This window comes from Vicugna pacos, chromosome 17 (assembly GCF_048564905.1).
Source record: "Vicugna pacos chromosome 17, VicPac4, whole genome shotgun sequence".
Lineage (NCBI taxonomy): Eukaryota > Metazoa > Chordata > Mammalia > Artiodactyla > Camelidae > Vicugna > Vicugna pacos.
The window spans coordinates 32,077,853-32,098,577 of NC_133003.1; the positions used below are offsets into that span (position 1 = coordinate 32,077,853).

Genomic DNA, 20,725 nt, shown 5'->3' on the forward strand with positions numbered 1-20,725 from the left:
ACCTTCCATCAGTTTGTCTTTCCTTTTCTTCCACAAATATTTATTGGCCCCTGTGGCATATAAAGCAGCTGTATTATTGGACCAAATCACCCCAACAACTTCACGGGTAGCCAAGTGTGATCAGATTTGGTTTTTTTTTTAATTGAATTATAACTGACTTACAATGTTGTGTTAGTTTCTGGTGTGCAGCACAGTGATTCAGGTATACATACACATATGTTCTTTTTCATATTCTTTCATTATAGGTTGTTATAAGCTATTGAACATAGTTCCCTGTGCTACACAGTAGGACCTTGTTATTCATCTATTTTATATATAGTAGTGTGTATCTGCTAATCCCAAACTCCTAATTTATCCCACCCTCCCCCTTTTCCTCTTTTGGGAACCATAATTTTGTTTTCTATGTCTGTGGGTCTCTTTTTGTTTTGTAAATAAGTTCATTTGTAACATTTTTTAGATTCCATATATAAGTGATAGCATATGATATTTGTCTTTCTCTGTCTGACTTACTTCACTTAATATGATCATCTCAGAGTCCATCCACATTGCTGCAAATGGCATCATTTCATTCTTTTTATGGCTGAGTAGTATTCCATTGTGTGTGTGTGTGTGTGTGTGTGTGTGTATGTATCACATCTTCTTTATCCAATCATCTGTTGATGGACATTGAGGTTGTTTCCTTGTCTTGGTAAAGCAACTACATGACATGACTCTGCTGTTTACTCTGTTTCTTTCCCGGATCCATTCATCTGTCTCCTCCCTGCTGTGTGTTAAGGATGTCAGTTTCTACGCACTGTCTTCATCAGCTTCCTTTTGGGCTCAGCCAATGGGAGGCACCAACAAGAGATCAGAAGGCGGGATGAAAGAGAGGCTCGGGTATTCGTTCTGCTGGCTCCCTTCCTGGCAGATAGCAGTTTGGTACTTGCGTATCTAAGCCCTCGTGTGGCCCTCCTTCTGTGCCTCTTCACGCTGCGGGCACTACAGGCTCCCTGCTCCTTCATCCCTTATGGGTTTCCCTCATTCTGCCCACTCTTCTGTAAATAACCCCTTCCCTCAGCACACCTCAATTACTGCATCTGAGTGAGACAGCTGGTTTTGTGCAGGGACTCTGATGGCTGATACGGAGGAATAAAAATAACTAATGAAGGAATAGAGCCTAACCCTTATCTTGGAAAGTTTTCATCCTAACTGGGGGACAGATCATTCAAAACAAGCAGCTAGAGTAATCACATCGTGAGCACAGAAAATGTGCAACATGCTAATAATAGTGGTGACAGTAAAGACAATTTGAGCATCTATTTTAAACCCAAGTATTTAAAGTCTTCCTCTCACTTAATCTCCGCAATATTCCTATGATGTGTTATTGGTACCACTGATGGTTGAGGAAACAAGATTAGAGAGATTAAGTAACTTGTTTAAGGCCATTTACAGCAGAGTCTGTTACTGAATTTAGTGATCCAAGTGGAGTCAAATTGGACTAACATTAACTCCAATTCCAACCCAAAACTATTTTTTTTAAAAGCCTAAGAATAAACACAAATTTTAGAGAGAACTTTTTTTCTGGTTGAAAAGGCGCTAATTCAGATGACACTAATTCCAAAATTGTCCTTGTTCAGGCAAAGAATCTGCAACTCTTCCTGAGTAAGATGCTGGAATAATTATTTCCTCTCTAACATTTGCAGTCTTAATTGACACAGAGAGGCTGCAGTCCCAAAGTGTTCATTTTTTCACATCAAGGGCTTTGAAATTAAGAATGACTTCAGTGGGCCTTTGACTTTTGGAACGGCAATTAATCCCTGCACTTGCCAGACAGTTGTGTTCACAGTGTACCACTGCATCCGGTGGGCCTTCCAGGCAACAAGACATTTTGAGCTCACGGTTTGACCCTGCCATTTCAATGCCACAAATATTTTGATTACAAACACTAACCAGATTTAAATCAACACTGGAAAATGTTCATCAAAGCACTCGTCTCTTGGGTAAATGACATTAAGCCAACTGAATTCCTTAATCAAATTTTCTATCCAGCACAAGGGAATCATCTCCAATTTTTCTATTTTCATTTTTATTTTATCAAGATGGTATTCGGAGACCGATGACCCAAAAAAAGCTGAGTCGTAGATTCCATAAAGAGGTGGATATAAAGCGCGCTGAAACGAATCAAGTCAAATATTTCACAACATCTTTGATGTTTAACTGAGTGGCTTAGTATTTTGACCTAATTGCTCTCTCTTCTAGTTTCCCAATAGCCCGCCCACTCCTCCTGCCAATCATGAGAAATCTTCGAGACAAGCCTCTCCGGCCCCCTCCCTTCAGTGCGCTGCACTGCGTAACCAACATTAAGACTTCACTGCTCGGCATTTACTTCGCTCGGAAGTACCACTCTCCACACTGCAAGCTTTGAGAAAATGCATGCGTTTGGCAGCATGGATTAACATTTATTGTATTAAAAGGGTTACCAAAGCCAGTATTTATAGATGAACTGATGCTCTGCGTGACTGTCAAAAGCCCTTCATCATAGAGACTTATTTCCAACTTATTCCTTCCTTCAGAGTCCAGCTTACAGCCCATCCCATCGAGCTCCTCCCGAAGCCTTCTCGCACAGGTCTGCCACCTAATGTTTTTATTGTCATTTATTGACAATTTACTGTCATTGATAATTCAGGATTCTTTCATACAGGGCAGGGACTAGTGTTTCTTAAATACTCACAAACGAGTTCATTTTTATTAGAAACTATCTTTCTCTCCCAAATGAGACCATTCTTTATCTCTGTGTCACAGTTTAAGCAAATTCATTTATAACCTCAAAAAAAGGTCAAAAAGACATATTATGTTGGAGTTTGAATTAAACTTTTCAAATATTATATTTATCTTGCTCTAAAGTCCCCAGACTGCCTTGTATTTACTTAAATGTCCTCTAAGGGCTTAAATGCCTCTCAACGACCTAAAAGTTCTCCAAAGGATTACAACATAGATGGTCATATTATAAAAAATTATATATGAAATCTAAATTATGTTAATTTTTTTCATTCCCCAGTTTTACACAGTAACATTTACTTAATTTTATTCTAAAACTATTTACAAAATAATGTCGAATGAAAGGGAGGCTATATAACGGAAGGGAAGCAGGACCCTGTGCCCTCGGCCCCCGCGCTTGTCTATGGTCTGCCAGGCGTCCCTGAGTCACAGAGGAGCAGGCTCACAAAGTCAATTAGGATGAGCCTGCAGGCACTGGGGGATGGCAATGCCTCTGAACACCTATCTCAGCAATTAACTGAGATTATTCCTTCATTTCCCTTTAAGACTTTCATGGCTGAACAGAATCTTTGGAGATTTTTTTTTTTTTTTTTGAGATGGACGCTGGGTCCACTAGATTGCAGGCATTCTGATTAAAAGCAACTTTCCTTTTTGTTCCCCAGGCTGTTGCCCCCACCAGGATCATACCCCTACCCTTCTCTCAAATAGAAACCAATGACTCTTATCTAAGTCTCAGGAGGGAGCGGCAGAGAAGAAACCAGAACTGGTTAGAACCGACCCAGTACAAGGTGGTGGAGGATTTGACTCCCAGTGGACCTTGAGCCTCCTTACACGCTCATTGTAATGTATTAGCATGCGAAATGACACACCCACCAGTGCCATCACAGTTGATGGCTGTCATGACAACAACCAGAAACGCCCCTACGAGGACTGACTGGCTCCATCACATAGGAAGGAGGGCAAGATGGCAGAGGCACCTCATAAAAGTCCACGTGGCCCAACCCAGGCCGGAGCTGTCCCTATCGCCCATCTTGGCTGATGGCTCCCCACTCAGACACCTTTTCCTCGCTTGAGCACCTTCCTTCCTTTTCCCCTTCTGAGCAATAAAGCAGCTGTTCACTTATGTCTCTGCCCCTGCTGTGCAAATTCTTTCACAGTGAGCAAAAAGAACCCACATTTTGGTGGGCTTCCTAACTTAGAGGTCCCTCCGTCCACTAACATAACTGTGGAAATAGAGTACGACCTGAATGATGAAAAAATATTATCCAAAAACAATTGGAAGGAAATGCACAAAAATGTCAACATATTTTTCTTTGGCGGTGGACATACAGGTGATTTTTAATGTACTTTTATATTCTCTTCGGCACGAGTACATTGTATACAATGAGCACAATTTTACTGGTATAATCTGAAACGTCCCTTTTCAAAAAGCCCTTTTGCCTTCATCTGTGGGTTGGCCTCCCACTGCGAGGTGGCGATACCCAGACAGGTGAAATAACATTCCGAAGGTTAATAACCTAGTGACTGTTAGAGCTCGAGTTTGAACCCAGAAACCACCACTCTTCAGAAACGGCTTCTTCCTGCTCACAAATGAGTATCAAAAGGCCATCTTTCACATTCAGAATCAGTGTAAAGATGCAATCCCGCAAGGCTCAGCTTCGGATATGCACGCAGCCTCACTTCAAAGGCAGCAGGCAACTGGCATTTGCAGCCTCAGGCCACACATGCTGTCTAGATGGTTCTCAGGCATTATGCAAATCACCCACAGGAGCAATTAAGTAGTTCAAAATATACACTCTCCATCACCAGGAAGAACACAAAGACAGGCAAAACTATTCCATGGGTAGAACTCAGGATAGCGGTGATCCTCCATGGGGCGAGGCGGGGTGATAACGGGGAGGGGACTGAAAGGGGCTGCCAGGGGCCAGGTAACATCCTTGTTCTGGTCTGGGTGCAGACTGTATGTGTGTGCGTGTAAAAATCTGTGCAATTTTCTGCATGTCCTTTATACCTCAATATCATTTACATAAAAATAACTGGGCACAGGGGACAGTGACAACCTTGATGTCATACACTCCTACCTCGTGTGTTTCTGTTAAAGATCAGTCACTGTATGTTGCCTCTTCTTTCCGTCTCTCTGTATCTCCAACTGAGCTGAGATAACACAACAGATAGGGCTTTCAAGTAAAAGATGTTTTTCCCCTCTCCTCTGTGTGTCTTTGTTTTCTCTCCTTCTGTCTACCTCAATCTCTGTCTCTCTGTCTCTCAGGCTTACTGTCTTCTTCAGGTGTGCAATTTCACTGAAAAAAAAAGGAGAGATGAGTATTAAGGAAACTTTTCTGGTTGAATTAGAGCAGCTATGGGCTGTCCTTGAAAGCTTCAAATTGTTTTCGTGACGATGTGGGGAACTTGAAGAGTTAAAAGAAATTTTTTTTTTTCAATTTCTTATTTCATTTTCCAGTTTGAGCTGGGAGGGAGATCCATTTTTTCTTCACTTATCCAGCTCACATGGAGAGTGACCACGGGAGATGGACATAAAGCTTTTCATAAAGCTTTAAATTAACAAGTGGGTGATACTCTGACCCTGCCTTGCTATGAATACTTAGTATATTTATAAGATAACAGGTAAGGCCAAAAGGACGAAAAAATGTTTCATGCACCAAAATCTACCTATCTATCTATATATTTATATACATGATGGCAAAAAATCCCTTTCTCATTTCAATTGTTCCTGGACCATTGCCTCTTTATGAAAAGGGTAATCTCGCTGCAGGTTTTGGATACAGTCACCAAGGAATTTAATACATTCTGGACTTAGAGGGTGTCCCCTGCCCATTATCAAAATCGTTTTCAAAAGGTGGGTATTTTATTAGCCCCTGCCACAAAAATAACGTGTGTTAAAATGATCTCATTTCAGAGCATCATATAGAAATTAGAGCAGAGAACTTAAAAAAAAAAAACTATTCACAGTGTAGGAGTCACTTAGAGCAAACACAGTACTCCATGGTTAGACGACGGAAGGGATTTCCATTTGATGGCAAGTAGAAAAAATAAAAAATAAAATAAAATAAAAATCAGGCATAGCTAAGTGAAAACTTCCTTGCACTGGTGGGTAAGATGACCCTACTGCCTTTGCAGAAACCTGCCCTAGTGCAAAATAGCATGAAGCTGTGTGTTCAGAAAGCCTCACTTTTTTTTTTTTTTCCACAGGGGACTTTGAAAAATGCAGTTTCTCCTGGAGCCATTCAAACAGAGCTGAAGCAGCGTCATCACTCCGTTCACATTTCAGTATCTTGTGCTAATCGCCCCAGCCTTCTGATCTCCGCAGTCTTCAGTGACCAGGAAATTCACAAAAGAGCCGGAAGCTGTGTCAGAGCCCAGGTTCTCCTCTACTTTCTCCCGATCAAAATGTTCCAACCAGAGTTACAAGTGAAGGGAAGGATCTGGGTTGAACTTCCCTTGGCCTTCCCTAGCCTTGACCTAGTGGAAATAACATGAAATGGTCCCAGGCCAGAAAATAAACACAAAGACAGATGAGGCTCCTGGAGCAAAGATCATCTGGAATCTCTGAGGATTTCAGCATCTTCCCTCCCTAGGATTTAAAACATCTCCTCTCACTTACGTGGAGAATCTAAAGTTGACTGAGGAGCCTTTCTAAACATCGGGATAACAGGAGATTTGATGGACACTGCATAATTTGTTTGCTTTTGCTTTCTGTCTAACTTCAGAACCTCATATCTTGAAAGGTCAAGTACACAGTATTGAAAAAGGCACTTTCTTCTTCAGGGATGGTGGGCATCACAAGTCAATTGCATCCCACGTTCCTAAAGGAATAGGGAAGGGCCTGTGCATGAACCTCTAGGAAGCCACATCCATCAGCATTTTTATTGGATAGTCATCCACCGGCCACCTTTGGATTAGCTTCTTAAGGCAGTAGATAGAGCTCCCTGAAAAAGGGAAATCATCTTCCGGCACATTTTCCGATGCCTAAGCTTGTAGAAACCTTTTGATTCCTTGAATACCATGATTCATTAGCCCCTAAGCCCCCTAGAACCATGAACCGAGGGTCAAAACAACGTCCAAATCTGGAGTTCCCTTTAAAGAAAAAATGTCTAAGGTTTACCAAATTACTAAGTGGAACTCAGTGTTTAATATTTTATTCTGAGGGTAAATAGAGGTCGTTAAGTGGGTAGCTTGTTCAGTGTACTCTGTGGATCAGTGCGATGGTTCAAGGGATTTTTGGGTAGAAGCTTAACATTTTAGGTCAAGAAGGTTGTTTGCTAGACAAAATTGGTACAGCATGAACATTAACACCAATTTCATGTGGTTCCCAAACCAATACTTAGAACAGAAAGCAAATGGCATATAGGCTTCCACGTTTGAATGTCTACGTGACCACATTTCCCACTGAGAGAGAGAAGCAGGGTGGTGCTTTAGAATGCAGCTATGCACGGACTCAAGGGCCCCCTGGGGTCACGGTACTGATACCTTGCACACAGCCCACGTTTGCTGCAAGTGACTGGGTCCAAGCCAGGCATTTTCTAGCTGAAGTTTGACATTAAAATTCAGTGCCAAGTCCGGAGGGAGAAGAGAACAACATGCTGAGAATCCTTTTGCAAATGTTTTTCTTGACAATGTCAAACCATCACCAAGCAAGCCCTCTGGATGGGAGAACTCTCCAATCATGGCTGCTGAGGACGGTTGAAGGCTTAGCCAGCTCACATCTTCCTCAGACTTGTCTGGACTTCAGAGTTACATGGGGACCCGAACTCCATCTACTGTATCAAAATCTCCAGAAAGGCTAAGCCAGGGCCATCCTTCCTACACTCGCTCATCAACAGTCAAACAACCCAACCTTTAAAATTGGCAAAAGACTTGAACAGACACTTCACCAACGAAGACGTGTAAGAGTGGCTAATAAGCTTATGAAAAATGCTCAACATCCTTAGTCGGAGGGAAAATGCAAATTAAACTACAGTAAGTGTTTCAAAACGGGGAGTATTTCAAGGAGGTGAGTCAAACCCGTCTGTGGGAAGAGCTGAAATTTAAAAAATAGGTACCCCGTGTTGAAGAGGACGTGGAACGACACTGCTACATTTTACGTACCTACTAGCAAGGCACTGGGGGTTAGGACTTGAACATAACTTTTCATGGTACCGCATCTCCCAAGGCGGAATTCAAGGTGTCTTCAGGGCTGCGCTTTTATCTAGAAGCTATGGGCAAGAATTCATTTGCAAGCTCATTCGGGCTGTTGGAACAATCCCGTTTCTTGCAGCTGTAGGAATGAGGCCTCTTGTTTCCTTGCTGTCTGTCAACTAGGGGCTGCCCTCAGCTTCTAGAAGCCACCGGTATCCTTCATCACAAGGTCACCCCCTTCTGTAAGCCAGTCATGTTGCATCTAATCCTTCTCACGTTTGCAACCTCTCCGACTCTCCCTTTCTGCCCACCAGCCAGAGAAAATGCTTTGCTTTTTAAATGGCTCATATAATTAGGTTAGGTCCACTGGAATAATTTCCCTTTTGCCATAGAATTTACTCTCCTCAAAATAAAGACATTATCGTCACAGTTTCCATCCACATACAAAGCAGAGGAAATCACATAAGGGTGAGGGCCACTGGGGGTCACTCTTGTGATTCTGCCCACTCACATCTCCCTTGCCAGTCTCTCTTGCAGTTTTCCCTCAAATGTCTAAATCCTTATTCAAAATTTGTCTTCCACATGGAATTGTAAGCTCCAAGAGGGTAGGAAGTGAATGGGCACCAAGCATGAGACTGAGAAGGCCCTTGTTGAGTAAAGAAATCAACAAATGGATAGATGGATGATGGATAGATAGATGGATGGATGGATGGATGGATGGATGGAAGGACAGATGGATGGATGGATGGATGGATGGATGGATAGGAGAATGGAAAGATGGATGGATTTCTTCTAGTTCATTATAATAGTTGATGAATTAGCTTGTTCATTAAATAAAGAAACATTAAGGAACACAATCTTGGCTGATGGGACTTTTGTTTTCAGGCAGGAAAATGGTAGAAAGAAATGGGGTTCGAAGAATAAAAACCCAGACGTCAAGGTGGAGATAATGAAACCGGAAGTTGACTGAAGAGAGTCAGAAACTTGCAATGCTGAATTCCTGTTACCACATGAGAAATGGCCTGTCATATACTCTGTCACTTTCTGCTGGTTTCTCCAGGGATATCTACTGCCTTTGCAAAAAATTAATAGGTGCAGACAGTTGTATGACAGCGAATGAGAAAACAGAACGTGCGTTTTGTGGCTGTACTAACTCAGCTGATGCGACTTAAACCAACAGGCATATCTGTGTTGCTGAGATGAAAAACCTACACTCAGCCCTCAACTGAACTGCTAAATGGATAAGAGCCTCCTTGTAAGTACAAAATCCAGAATGGGCTGAGACCAAAATTCAGATGTACAATGCTGTATTTCTGATGAAATAACCAGACGTGTACATTCCAAGCTAATCACACTTCAGAAGTTTGTCCTCATTGAGGGTAACACAAATGGTTACCTTTAATTATATTTTTCCTTTGGGTGATTCTATGAAATACTATTTTTAAGTAAGTTTTAAAAATATCCTTTATTTGAATGTAAGAAAAGTGGTCGGGGGCAGACAGCTTGTAGCTAACAGAACAGCAGACTTCAAAGAGGGGTAGGATCGATGTGTATTTCCAGGATTAAAATACACAGCTGCAGTTTGCAAATTTGAATACATTTTAAGGCCTCCTCCTCTCTCCACCCTCTAAAGCCATAATCCTTTGACTGACAGTTCCAGCCCTATCAGAAAGCCAGACTACATTCATCCTGGTGCACTGAAGGGGGTAAGCAAGCCTTCATCTGTTTAATCGTCTCATCCACGATTTGTTTGACTAAAGGAAAGCAATTACTGTTTCAGTTCCTGCCGGTTGCCTTTCCCAGGAAGGCACCGATTGGGATCAGCAGTCCTGTCAGCTTCATCTTTTGCTGGACCTCGGTGGGGGGTTGCAGGTTTACAAGTTGCGTGACAGCCCAGAGGAACCCCGCCCATGTTTTTCTCCTGCTGTTACTCTCCATCTGACTTCTCTTTGCAGACGTTACATAATGCACAAGGGGGAAATGACCTGAAATCATCTCAGATTAGGAGGACTCGGACAAAGAATCAAATCCAAGCTGACATTCAAGGCTAAGATCACCATGACCATTCAAACCTCCTGATTCTGAAACATTTTGCAGCTGGTGTTTTGGTACCTGTTGCTATAACCTCCAAAAAACAACAACAACAAAAAAACGGACGTCATCTTTCAAAGCTACATATATTTCAGAAACCCTGCCAGACATTTGACAGAAAGTGCAAGCTACTGATGTTTGTATCGAGCATGAATATTCAACAGTTATCATCTGCTGAAAATGGAGTCAATTATACCCCGTGCGGCAGCAACGGGCTAAACAGCACCTTGGATCTGGAAGTCAAGTTTGAGGCTACAGCAATAAATCTGAGTTCTCTCACAGGCTGCGTGAGTCTCCAGTGTTGGAAGCCAGACCATGTAAGGAGTCTGTAGGGCGAGCTAATAAAAAGAAATGAAGGGTTACCTGCAATGATAGGAAATCCAGGGCACCAAAGATCATTAAAATAAGCCCTCAGGTTCACACCTGGGATTCCCTTTCTTACGAAAAACAGTCACAGTGGCAAAGAAAATGACGTTTAGAGTGATTTTCGTTAGACTGCTCACAGCACGTGAGAAATATGAGTCCTTTTTTTTTTTTTTTAAAAGACAATTCTATAGCCTGCAGTTTATTCCATCACAAACTGGTATCATTTGGCGTACTTAGAAAGAGAATCACCCAGGGACTGAAATATTTTAATTCTCTTCTCTAACGAGAGGTTCTTTGCAGTTCTTCTAAGAACGCTTGTCTCCTCGGTCTTCCCTCTCCCACGTCCTCTCCCACGTACACATGCCAAGAAAACAGCACGTTGAGCTGGGCCTGCCTGGTAGAAATATTGTGTGTCACGGATAAAACTGGCACATAAAAAGCCGAGAAGTGTGGGTACATACGTGCTTGCCAACATATACACATGCGCGCGCACACACACACACACACACACATCCAGCAAGAAACCTTGAAGCCTAAATTTGCTTTTGGGGGGGAAGTCACTTTTAAACTGGGTAATATCCAAACTGGCTGGGTAACCCTTGTCCAATATGCTTAATAATTTCACAGTCTTTTGTTCTACCTGGCTGTTTAGATATTAACCAGGGGATCAGTTGTAGGAAAATCAGAGAACTCAGGATCGGGGTTTTTTTTTTTTTTTTTTTTTTTTTTTTTTTAATCTGGGGAGAGGGACACCTCATTTCTTATTAGCTTGGAGGGAAAAATAGTTACCACTGGGTGCATACCAAGGGCCAGGTATATTATCAGGCACTTTGTGTGCCTGATACTAGGGGTTTGCAAAGTGCGATCACGCGGGGACCACAAGGGGTTCCCAACATGTGATCCTTACATGGGCAACAGCAACACCTGGGAACTTGTTGGAAATGTACATGATCAGGTCTCACCAAGGCCTATGGAGTCTGAAACTCTGGGGGTGGAGTCCAGCAACCTTTTGGGACACGCCCTCGGGGTGATGCCAATGCATGCTCTAGTTTGGGAACCACTGATTTCCACCATTTAAACCTCATGACTGCCTTACGAAATATGAATTGTCACGTGCGTCTCCAATTTCTCACAGAAGAGGCTAGAGAGGCTCAGAGAGGCGAGGATATTTGTCACACAGCTAGTCAACAGTGGAGCTGAGATTGAAATCCCGGTAATTCAGGCCTCTAACCTTAAACTTTTTCCATGCAGCCTTCAATACAGTCACCGGTGGGTACAGAACATTGCTTCAGACTTGGAAACAGCTCTGCCTGGCTTTGCCCGGAAGGGAAGCAGCTTCGCAGGCATGGAGGTGCAAGGGTTCCTCCTTTGCATGCACCTGCAGTCAAAACTCTCCTTCTACCCTCAGCCCTCAGTCCAGTAGACACAGAGTCACACGTGTGAGCTGGGAGGTTTCAGCAGCATTTAAAGCGTCAGGAGAGTAACCTGATCTTCATAATTCTGATCTCCAAGAATTCAGACGTTTGCCTTCCCTACTATAGACAAGGACGTGAGCTTATAAGTAACAGAAACAGGGCTGCCGTGCTTGATCGCAAGTCCTAACGTGACCTTGAGACACGGCTCTTCGTGCCACGGCAAGAATTCTGAGTCAAGGGCTAGAAAAGACAGAGGAAGAAGAGTCAGACAGATTCCGACGGGGCTCCTAAGGCATTTCCAAGACCACTTTGTTCAACTGATCAGTGTTATCAAGAAAGGTTTTTTTTTTAAGTGGAGGGATGGTTTATTGCACTAGGTTTAGATTTTCCTTAAAACTGGTATCATCCCACATACGTAAAACTGGTGAAATCTGAATGAGATTGATGGGTTGCGCTCACATCGTGGTTATGGCGTGTACCATAGCTGTGCAAGATGCCACCATGGGGAGGAACTGGGTGAACAGCATAGAGAACCTCTCTGTATTATTTCCTACAACTGGATGTGAATCTGCGAGCATCTCAAAGGAAAAGCTTTTTTAAAAAACGGCGTCACGGTGGCGTGGAGGAAGCGGGAAGATGTTGGACAAAGAAAGGGTAAAAACTTTCAATCACAAGATGAATAAATTCTAGAGGTCTAATGGTGACTGTCACCTAAGAATACTGTATTTTATGCTTGAAATTTGCTAAAAGAATAGATTTTAAGTGTTTTCACCACACACAAAGTAGCGGACTGTGAGGGAATGGGTATGTAAGTTAACTTGACTGTGGAAATCATACATAGACATATAGCAAACCATCACCTTGTACGCCTTAAAAAACCATGTCGCACAACCGAAGTATATATAATTTCTATTTGTCCATCAGACCTCAGTAAAGCTGGGGAAAAAACTGGTGTCATGCAAGAAGGGCAGGAAGTGGTCTAAAGACAGTAACCTGGGGCTATAATATTTCAAATCCTGAAATGCCATCCCTTTCTGGACCTTAGAATCCCTGGAGCTCCCAGCAGCTGACAGGGAAGCTCTCACATCATCTTATTTTTTCACAAGAGTCACTGAAACCCAGACGCTTCTGCTCTCTGTTGAAGCTGCTCTCTGAGGGAGGGTCTCCTTGATGCGGTGATCGGTGGGCGTGTCTAGCGCCCACCCTGAGGCGTGGTTGCTAGGCAACATGGCCACGCCGCTATTTCGGTACCGCATCTCTCAACCTAGCCCTTCCTCGAAAGGGGTGGACAGGTTGTAGGGAGAGAATCTTTGTTGGAAAAAAATCTGGTAGTTGCTGCCTATTCAGTTCTTTGCTTCTTTTTTTTTGTTTTCCCCTGAGCTGCCAGACGGAATATTTAAAAATACACCTAAGCTGTGTTGGGGAGCCAAGAATGTCACATCAACTGACTGCCTGTTAATGGTTTTGATGGAAGGTTTGATATGACGTCCTGGCTTTCCAGTGGGTGATGTGATGGCTGACAGTATATAAGACCATATACTGCAGAGCAAGGTGGGAGCTATCGCCTGATTTTTTTCCTCCAGTTCTATGAAGGAATCTCTGCCCTACAAGTGGAAATACATTACAGTCCCTAACCATATCTTTCCAGGGAGTCCAAAAATAAGATGAATGTTTCCACTGTTGGGCAGGTGTGAAAACTGAGGTAGGCTAGCCACTTTTCAAGCAAATGTTGGGGGCTGGACAAGATAAAAGTAAGTTTTTATTAGAAACACTCCTTATGCCGAAGACGTATCATTTAACCATCATGACACCCGTGAGGTAAGGCTACTACCCCTATTTTATGGATAACTTAAGATTAGAAAAGTGTATTGATTTGCCAAGATCCCATAGCCAGGGGAGACGTGGTGGGGGTCACAGCTCAAACCGGACACCTTTGGACTCTAAATTCGTTCTTCCAACAGTTACACTGTGTACCCTACGCACACTTTTCCAACTGCAGATGCTTCTAAGACTACGAGTAATCGCAAAACTATTCTTTTGAGTAGCTTTGATATTAAATTGGATACTGATAAATGACCATCTCAGTTGATACTTTCAAAAACAAATGTATCTTGTAACTGAGGGCTTTTTTTTTTTTTTTTGAGAACCAGAGGATCTTAATGGATCAAAACAACCATGTTAGCCCAGATGGTTCAGATTAAGTGTTAAAAGAAAAAAACAAAAGAGGGAGATTAAGGATCTGTACAGTTCACAATTTGTTGTAAAGAGCTTCGCTGCTCTTGGCCCCTTAGCGTAATCATTATAATACGTCTCTTGCATGCAATGCTTCGCGGCTTACAAAGTACTTTCATATGTATTATCTCATTTGATCTTCATCATAATCCTATAAGCTCAGTAAGACATTTCACAGATGAGAAAAAAATGAGGTGCACACGGGGTAAACAAATCACACTATTTCTCAAAAGAGAAACTTCTGAGTTTGGGCTAGGACACAGCTTCATTGTGTGGGGCCCGTCCCGAGCCCTGCAGGATGTGTGGGAGTCCCGGCCTCCCACCCACGAAAGGCCCGGAGCTCTGACTATCATCATCATCACAGCCAACCCCACATCCAACCACGTTTTCCAATGGGTCCTACGAGAGTTGAAGGCCCCGCGTTCCAGGGAGAGCCGCTGCTACGTGACACGGGTCAGGGCGGGGTCCCACGTGGGTACGCTGCCGGAGCAGGGGCTCCGATCTGGTCTCCAGACAGCAGTGGTGGCGCTTTTACTACTCTGTCACTATGTCAGGTATCGCATGTGTAGTGGCCTAACGAGGGTTGGGTGGCTCCGTAAAGCAGTTCCCATCCTGTCAGGGAGAGCCCTTCAAAGTAGCTGGGCAGAAAGACAGGATTATCACCAAGGAACTGAGCAAATCGCCAGTCGTTCATTGAGATGATCCTACTTTGGGCATAAAAGCTTTTTTGTTCTTTTAACATCAATTACCAGAATCTGCACCAAAGGGCAGATGGACACAGAGAGCTTTATATAACCCAAGGGGCATGTCTAGATTTATGTCCCACATCAGTAGCCTTTTGACATTCTGTTTAATTTCATTCATTTACAACTGGGAAACCAAATTAGATCTTTATTTAAGTATATATTTTTTAATAACATGTAAATATGTATCAACAGATTTAAAATTCTCTTTTCTACGTATTATTTTCTTTAGGATAAATTTTCTATTTCAGTTCTTCTGTTGAGGTTGCAAATTGGATGCTTATGAGCCCAATCCTACAAGTAAGTGGGAATGTTTGCTTTGGCCTTCCTGTGTTTTTTATTAAGAATTTGCTTTTAGCTTCCCTTAGTTGATATATAGTTAGTTGATTCATTTTACCACAGTCCCCACCACTCCCAAATGTATCCCACTTATTTTATTTCCTTCATAGGTATGACCCCTATAAGCAACTGAGTAAGATGGCCATGTAGAGGTACATAGTCTAGGACTGGTTACACAAGAAGAAAAGTTTGAGGATTAAAGAAACTGATGGCCATCAAGATTTAGGGGCCTGATGTTAATGCTTTGAAAGTGTACAGGCTTTTCACTCTCTGAAACCTTGGTTTCCCAGCATGAAAATATGAGACTAGTATTATAAGTTCATCCATGTCACCTGTTACTGTGAAGACTGAATGAATGGATAACGTGCAAACGCTTTGCTGGAGCTCAAAGCGTAGCTTCTATCCATCCACTATTTATCGAGGGCCGACAAGTTTACTGGACACTCTTGGTTCTTGGGTTCTGAGCCAAGACAAATGAGCAAGTCAAGGCTTCATGGAGCCAGTATTAGCTCTCTAGGCTTCCCATTCAATATTAATGAATACTCTATTCATTTGTGACAGCCGTCTCTTTGATAGAGGACCAAAAACTAGTTCATATGGAGAAGGATGCAAGATGAAGACTAGAGAAGCTGGAGGAGACGCTGTTTCAACTGTCCACTTGATTCAGAGCTATTCTTGCCTAATGGCCAACCTGTTGTGAATAAACAGTATCCCTCTGCTAAAATCTTACCCCTTTCTTCTGTCTACCACCACCAGGTTTGGGGGTCACCCTCTCCTTGTTCTTATAACAGCCTATGCTTAGCTCTGTTAAGGCACCTACTACACTGTATTGAAATCATTTCATTACAGGAAGCCCTAAGCATCTTCACACAATCCCATCCGAGGCCAGGCGGAGGTCTGGCACCTAGTAGGTCCTGGGGAAAGGTCCAACTCGGTGCTCATCTTTGAAAATCATTCTCCCTCTCCTCTAGCGCACAGCAAGCCACCAAAGTTGCTTCTCTAGGTGCCGACATTTTTACAAAAATCAGGATCATCTTCAACATAAAGGAGAACATTTACCCCCATCTGAGCTGAAAGCTTTTTCCGAGTCCACTGTAATCACCGTCATCTGACAGCCATCCTTTACCCCCTTAGTTATGCTTCTCAGCCCAACTGGTACACCCAGGAGGGAACCGCCGAAATTGTTTGTGCCACTGGCCCCTCCTCCTTTTTCCCCTAGAAGAGTAAATACAGGGAAAATGGCTTTGCTGAGTGCTAGAAGGTAAATTAATTAAAAACCCCACAACCCCAGTCAGCCATAAAAAACCCTCCCTACAGGAAATTGGTTCTATAGCTGCACAGACATAATTCAAGACATCTTTCAAGACATGGCCTTTTCAATGACGTTAAAGCTATTACGCTGACTGATGGGGTGTGCTGGACCCGACTCGTCTCTCCCAAGATAAGACTCCACCACGTGTCCCGTGGAGGCTTAATTAGATTTCACTTCCATTAGAAAACCACAGACACACACACAAGATCATCGGGTCCAAGCCTGGGCAAGAGGGGCCATAGAACGTTTCTATTATCCAGTTAGTCTTTCTATAAATGGATGTATAAATCCTCACATATCCTCATGCAAATTGTGGACTTTACCAACTGTTGCCCGTGGAACAATTCCAACTTGCTGGGGAGGATTTATTTCTTCATATGCACAAATGTCAGGGTGGTGGCACTTCCTAGACAGACTATGGTGACAAGTACAAGCATTTTAAAGATCATAACCAGGATGTTCGCCTGATAACAGAACCCCATCATTTTAAGGGTGGCAGAGCGTAGAGCCTCCCCCAAATCCTGGGCAGTTTTTTAATAGAGACTACTCACTTTTAACCACAGACATAACAGTCAGTGTCAAAATAGCTAACAACAATTGTGCGCTGTACGCAACGCAGTGGGCAGTACTTTACATACACTTAATCCTCGCAAGAACGCGTTGAAGTAAATATTATCATCTTCATTTTCCAGATGAGGGAACTGAAACTCAGAGAAGTAAAGTAACTTTTCCAAAGTCACACAGCTTAGCAATGACAGAATCATTAGTTACACCTGTTTAGTCTACCATCTCACCCCCCTGCAGGAGGCTGCTTCTAAGACAGAAGTCACCTTGTCACCGTCACTGAGCAAGGAATCAAGACAGTGGTTTCTCTTCAATGAACACCGGGTACAAGTCTTAAAACCTGGATTTCAGGCATGACTCCTTCGCCAAATTAGTGTGAGCCCTGAAATCATTTCATTTCTCTTAACTTTCAGGCTCTCTTATGTAAGAAAACACAGGTGTTTGTGAAAATTAAACAAGGTCACAGATATGATCTTCCAGAAGGTAAATCCTGTGAACATATTCTCCCAAACACCTAGAGCCATATAGAAGTGTTCACATTTTTGTTGTTGCTGAGTGAATGAATGACGCAGCGAAGGAAAAATCACTACACAAAGGCATTAAATTCAGCGAGCTTTTATGACATAGCTGATCGGAGCTGACTACCTACTACGTGCTACTGGCCTAGTGTGAACGATTATCATGAAGCCTCCAGACCGCCGTGCGGCACAGGTATTTGTATCTTACCTGTATGAAACAAGCAAGGAAACACATGCAGAAGGTCTAAGTGTCTTGCCCGAGATTGCACCGCTGAGTCTGAGAGCTAAGTTTAAGTTTTGAAATCGGGTTCCCTCTGGTCACAATAGGAATTCAAAGATAAACCACTCATCTGTCTCCTTCCCTAAGAAGCTTACCGTTCATTGCCAACAGGTAAACCCTGTCCAGAAAGAAAAAAATAATAAAGACTTGTTGGGGTTAGGAGTTATCAGAAGGAAAACAGAAAACAAGCACAGAAAGTTGAGAGTAATTCCGAGCGGGATTGTCAGAGCTCGTGTTTCTAAGTTCTGGCTACACTTTAGAATCATTGGAGCTTGGTGACGGTAGTTAAAAAAAAAAAAATACCCCAAGAGGTCCTAATGTGCAAGTAAGGTGGAGAGCCGCCAATCCATGCAAATCTCTCAACAAAGTGCTTTAGGTCAAGCATTAAGAGATAAATGAGGTGGTATTATGATCTGAGAAAAATAAAGAGCTTAAATTCCTTGCCTGAGGTCACATGGAAAACGCATCAAAAAGTTAAAACTGAAGGCAGAAGCCCAGTGCCTGGATCTCAGGGAACATTGTGAGATCACGATGCCTCTGCTACTTTGACAGCATCAAATGTCACCAGGAAGGTGGTTTCATTCTGCCAGAGGACACGGTAGAGGGTACATTTCAGAGCCGGCTTTTCACCCAGCACCATAAATTCCACGTGAAGCGCACTGCGAGCGGCAGGACTGAGACATGGAGAGTGGGGAAGAGTCTGTTTAACTCCGTCTCCCCTCCCATGGCTCATCATCAGCTTCTGATGTGAAAACACGAAGCTCTGCTTAGTCCGTATCTAGAGAACCCAAATGCAAAAAGACGAGCTGCTGTCGCCGAGGCGTTGCCTGGCGTCGCGGACGAAGCCAACTACTGCAACTGCCGAAAAATCTCCCCGTCTCACAGTCACAAAACTAAAGGGCAGAGAAAAGAGGCCATCTGCTTTTGCTGGCGACAGATCCAGCCCCACTTGGAAGGAACGGAGAGCCCCTCCGCTTCTTTAAAACAACAACCACCACCAGCAACTTCTCCTTGTTCATTTGTGGAGGAATTGCTTCTTCTAGGTAGGGAGTATTTCAGATGTGCGTGAATGTCTGAAATTAGGGAAGAGGAGGAAAGCCACAAGGTACCTGTTTTTCGTCCCTAGCCCCTCTTTCAGTTGTCTCGTCTTAGGGAGAGTCCAGGCTGCTTTTCTAGCCTGGGGGGAAGAGAGCACAGATTTTTCTATTCTTCTTAGATTTTAAACAAACCATAGTTGTAACAAGCATGGCTACTAGTATCTTTTAATACTATTTTTATCCAAAGAAAGATCCTCATTTTTCTAAGGTCTAGGCTTTGCCCTGTAGTGCTTCAGGACAGAGGCGCTCCAGCTGTGGTAGGCACACTCCCCTCCCTCCACACCCTTTCCCCCAAGAGAGAGCATCTCCATTTTTATCTACCTATTAGGGATTATGACAAAACTATTTCAGTTACGAAAAAAATTAATTGGGGGAAAATCAGATCATTAACCATGTATACAGTATAATCTCATTTTGTAGTAGGGAGGAACAAATCTGATTCTGTATTAGATCTGCTCCTTTGGGTCTAACCCTGTGCCCTGTTTCCTGTGCTCAGTCATGCTGGTTCTGCACCTTTTATAAAAGAAATATACAGGAGAGCTCATTCTCAAGGCTCTGACCCTTAAGGGTATGACACTTTCCCATTCATATAGAAATAAAAAGTTGCTGAACAGAGAATAAAATTTGTCTCGTTGGAGGTTTATAGGGACATCATAACCTGACCTATGTGGACAGTTGCAAGAACAAAGGATTCTGACAGCAAGAAGTCTACAGCAAACAAACATACCCCCTCCCTTTTTAGCATAAAGGAGCCTGAATTTTAAGTTGGGGAAGATGGTTCTCTAGGACATTAGTCCCCTATCTTCTTGGTCTGCTGGCTTTTCGAATAAAGTTGTTATTCCTTGCCCCAACACCTCATCTCCTGATTTACTGGCCTGTCGTGCGGCGAGCAGAACGTGTGTGGACTCAGTAACAATTTTTCAAAAATAGACATGTGCCTTTATAATGCACAGAGAAAAAGGTCCTGGGGATCAGTGATAATTCATATTTTTGCTGTTTGGCTTATTTGTATTTCCTAAATGTCTTGGTTTTTTTGTAAGAAGAAAAAAGAATCACGAGTGAAGGTAAAAGAATTCTTCGTGTTTTCCACAAATGTGGACCTTTGAGGACTCCTTGGTGGTGTGAAGTTTGGTACAACACGAAGAGATCCTCTTCTAGACAGGTCTGAGGATAAGAGCCTGCTTCCGGTGTGGAAGCATTTGCTCTGGGCCATCTCTGCAGCTCAGGGCAACGTGCTGGCTTCCAACCGGCCCTGCCCACGGTCCCTAAGACAACTGCCATTTCCAACTGGACGGAGAGGAGTTATCCAGCAGTGGGCAATTCACACGCAGAGAACGGTCTAACCCACTCGAGCAGAAGCCCTCGTTTTACAGATGAGAAAGCGAAAAGGAGAAGTGATCGCTGAGGCCAACACACAGTGGTGATGGAAATTCAGGACTAGACCCTTGGTCTTCTGAGATCCTCTGCGTCAACTAGGCGTAGTTAACCCTTCTTTAGTGACAAATTGAGGCGGGGCTATAGTAGTTAAGAGCATCAGCTTTGAGGTCAGACCACTCACCAGCTGCGACCACAAGCAAGTCATGTCTTCTCAACGTTTCTGCTGCATCATTTGAAACATCACGGTCCTACTGTTGAGAGTTACTTCGAGGCTTGGATCCAATCATCTCATGCGTGTCAGCTAATGCCCAGCTAGACCTCGTCTGCTCTTACCAACTGTCTACCAGTGAGATGAGTATTATTATCATGTTTCCTTTGCTCCTCCCTTCTATCTGCTCTTCCTGGAAGCATCAAAATTAAATTTGACTGTTCAGTCCAGCCAACTAATAGAAGATGAGCTCATGGGGAAGGTAAGGGGCTCCTTTGGCATTTGGGAAA

At 43.2% G+C, this 20,725-nt stretch overlaps 1 protein-coding gene and 2 long non-coding RNA genes across 5 annotated transcripts in view; 1 reads left to right on the forward strand and 2 right to left on the reverse strand.

Annotated features, from left to right (window-relative positions):
* CADPS (calcium dependent secretion activator) overlaps positions 1-20,725 on the reverse strand; it is a 414,447-nt gene that overhangs the window by 362,109 nt on the left and 31,613 nt on the right. The window lies entirely within an intron of this gene.
* Positions 11,588-12,936, reverse strand: LOC140686784 (uncharacterized). Its single transcript, XR_012060697.1, has 2 exons — positions 12,851-12,936; positions 11,588-12,005 (listed from the first exon to the last, which is right to left on the reverse strand). It is a non-coding gene; the product is annotated as an uncharacterized lncRNA (long non-coding RNA).
* On the forward strand, positions 13,006-15,808 carry LOC140686589 (uncharacterized). The gene is made up of 3 exons (XR_012060423.1): positions 13,006-13,583; positions 14,973-15,040; positions 15,641-15,808. It is a non-coding gene; the product is annotated as an uncharacterized lncRNA (long non-coding RNA).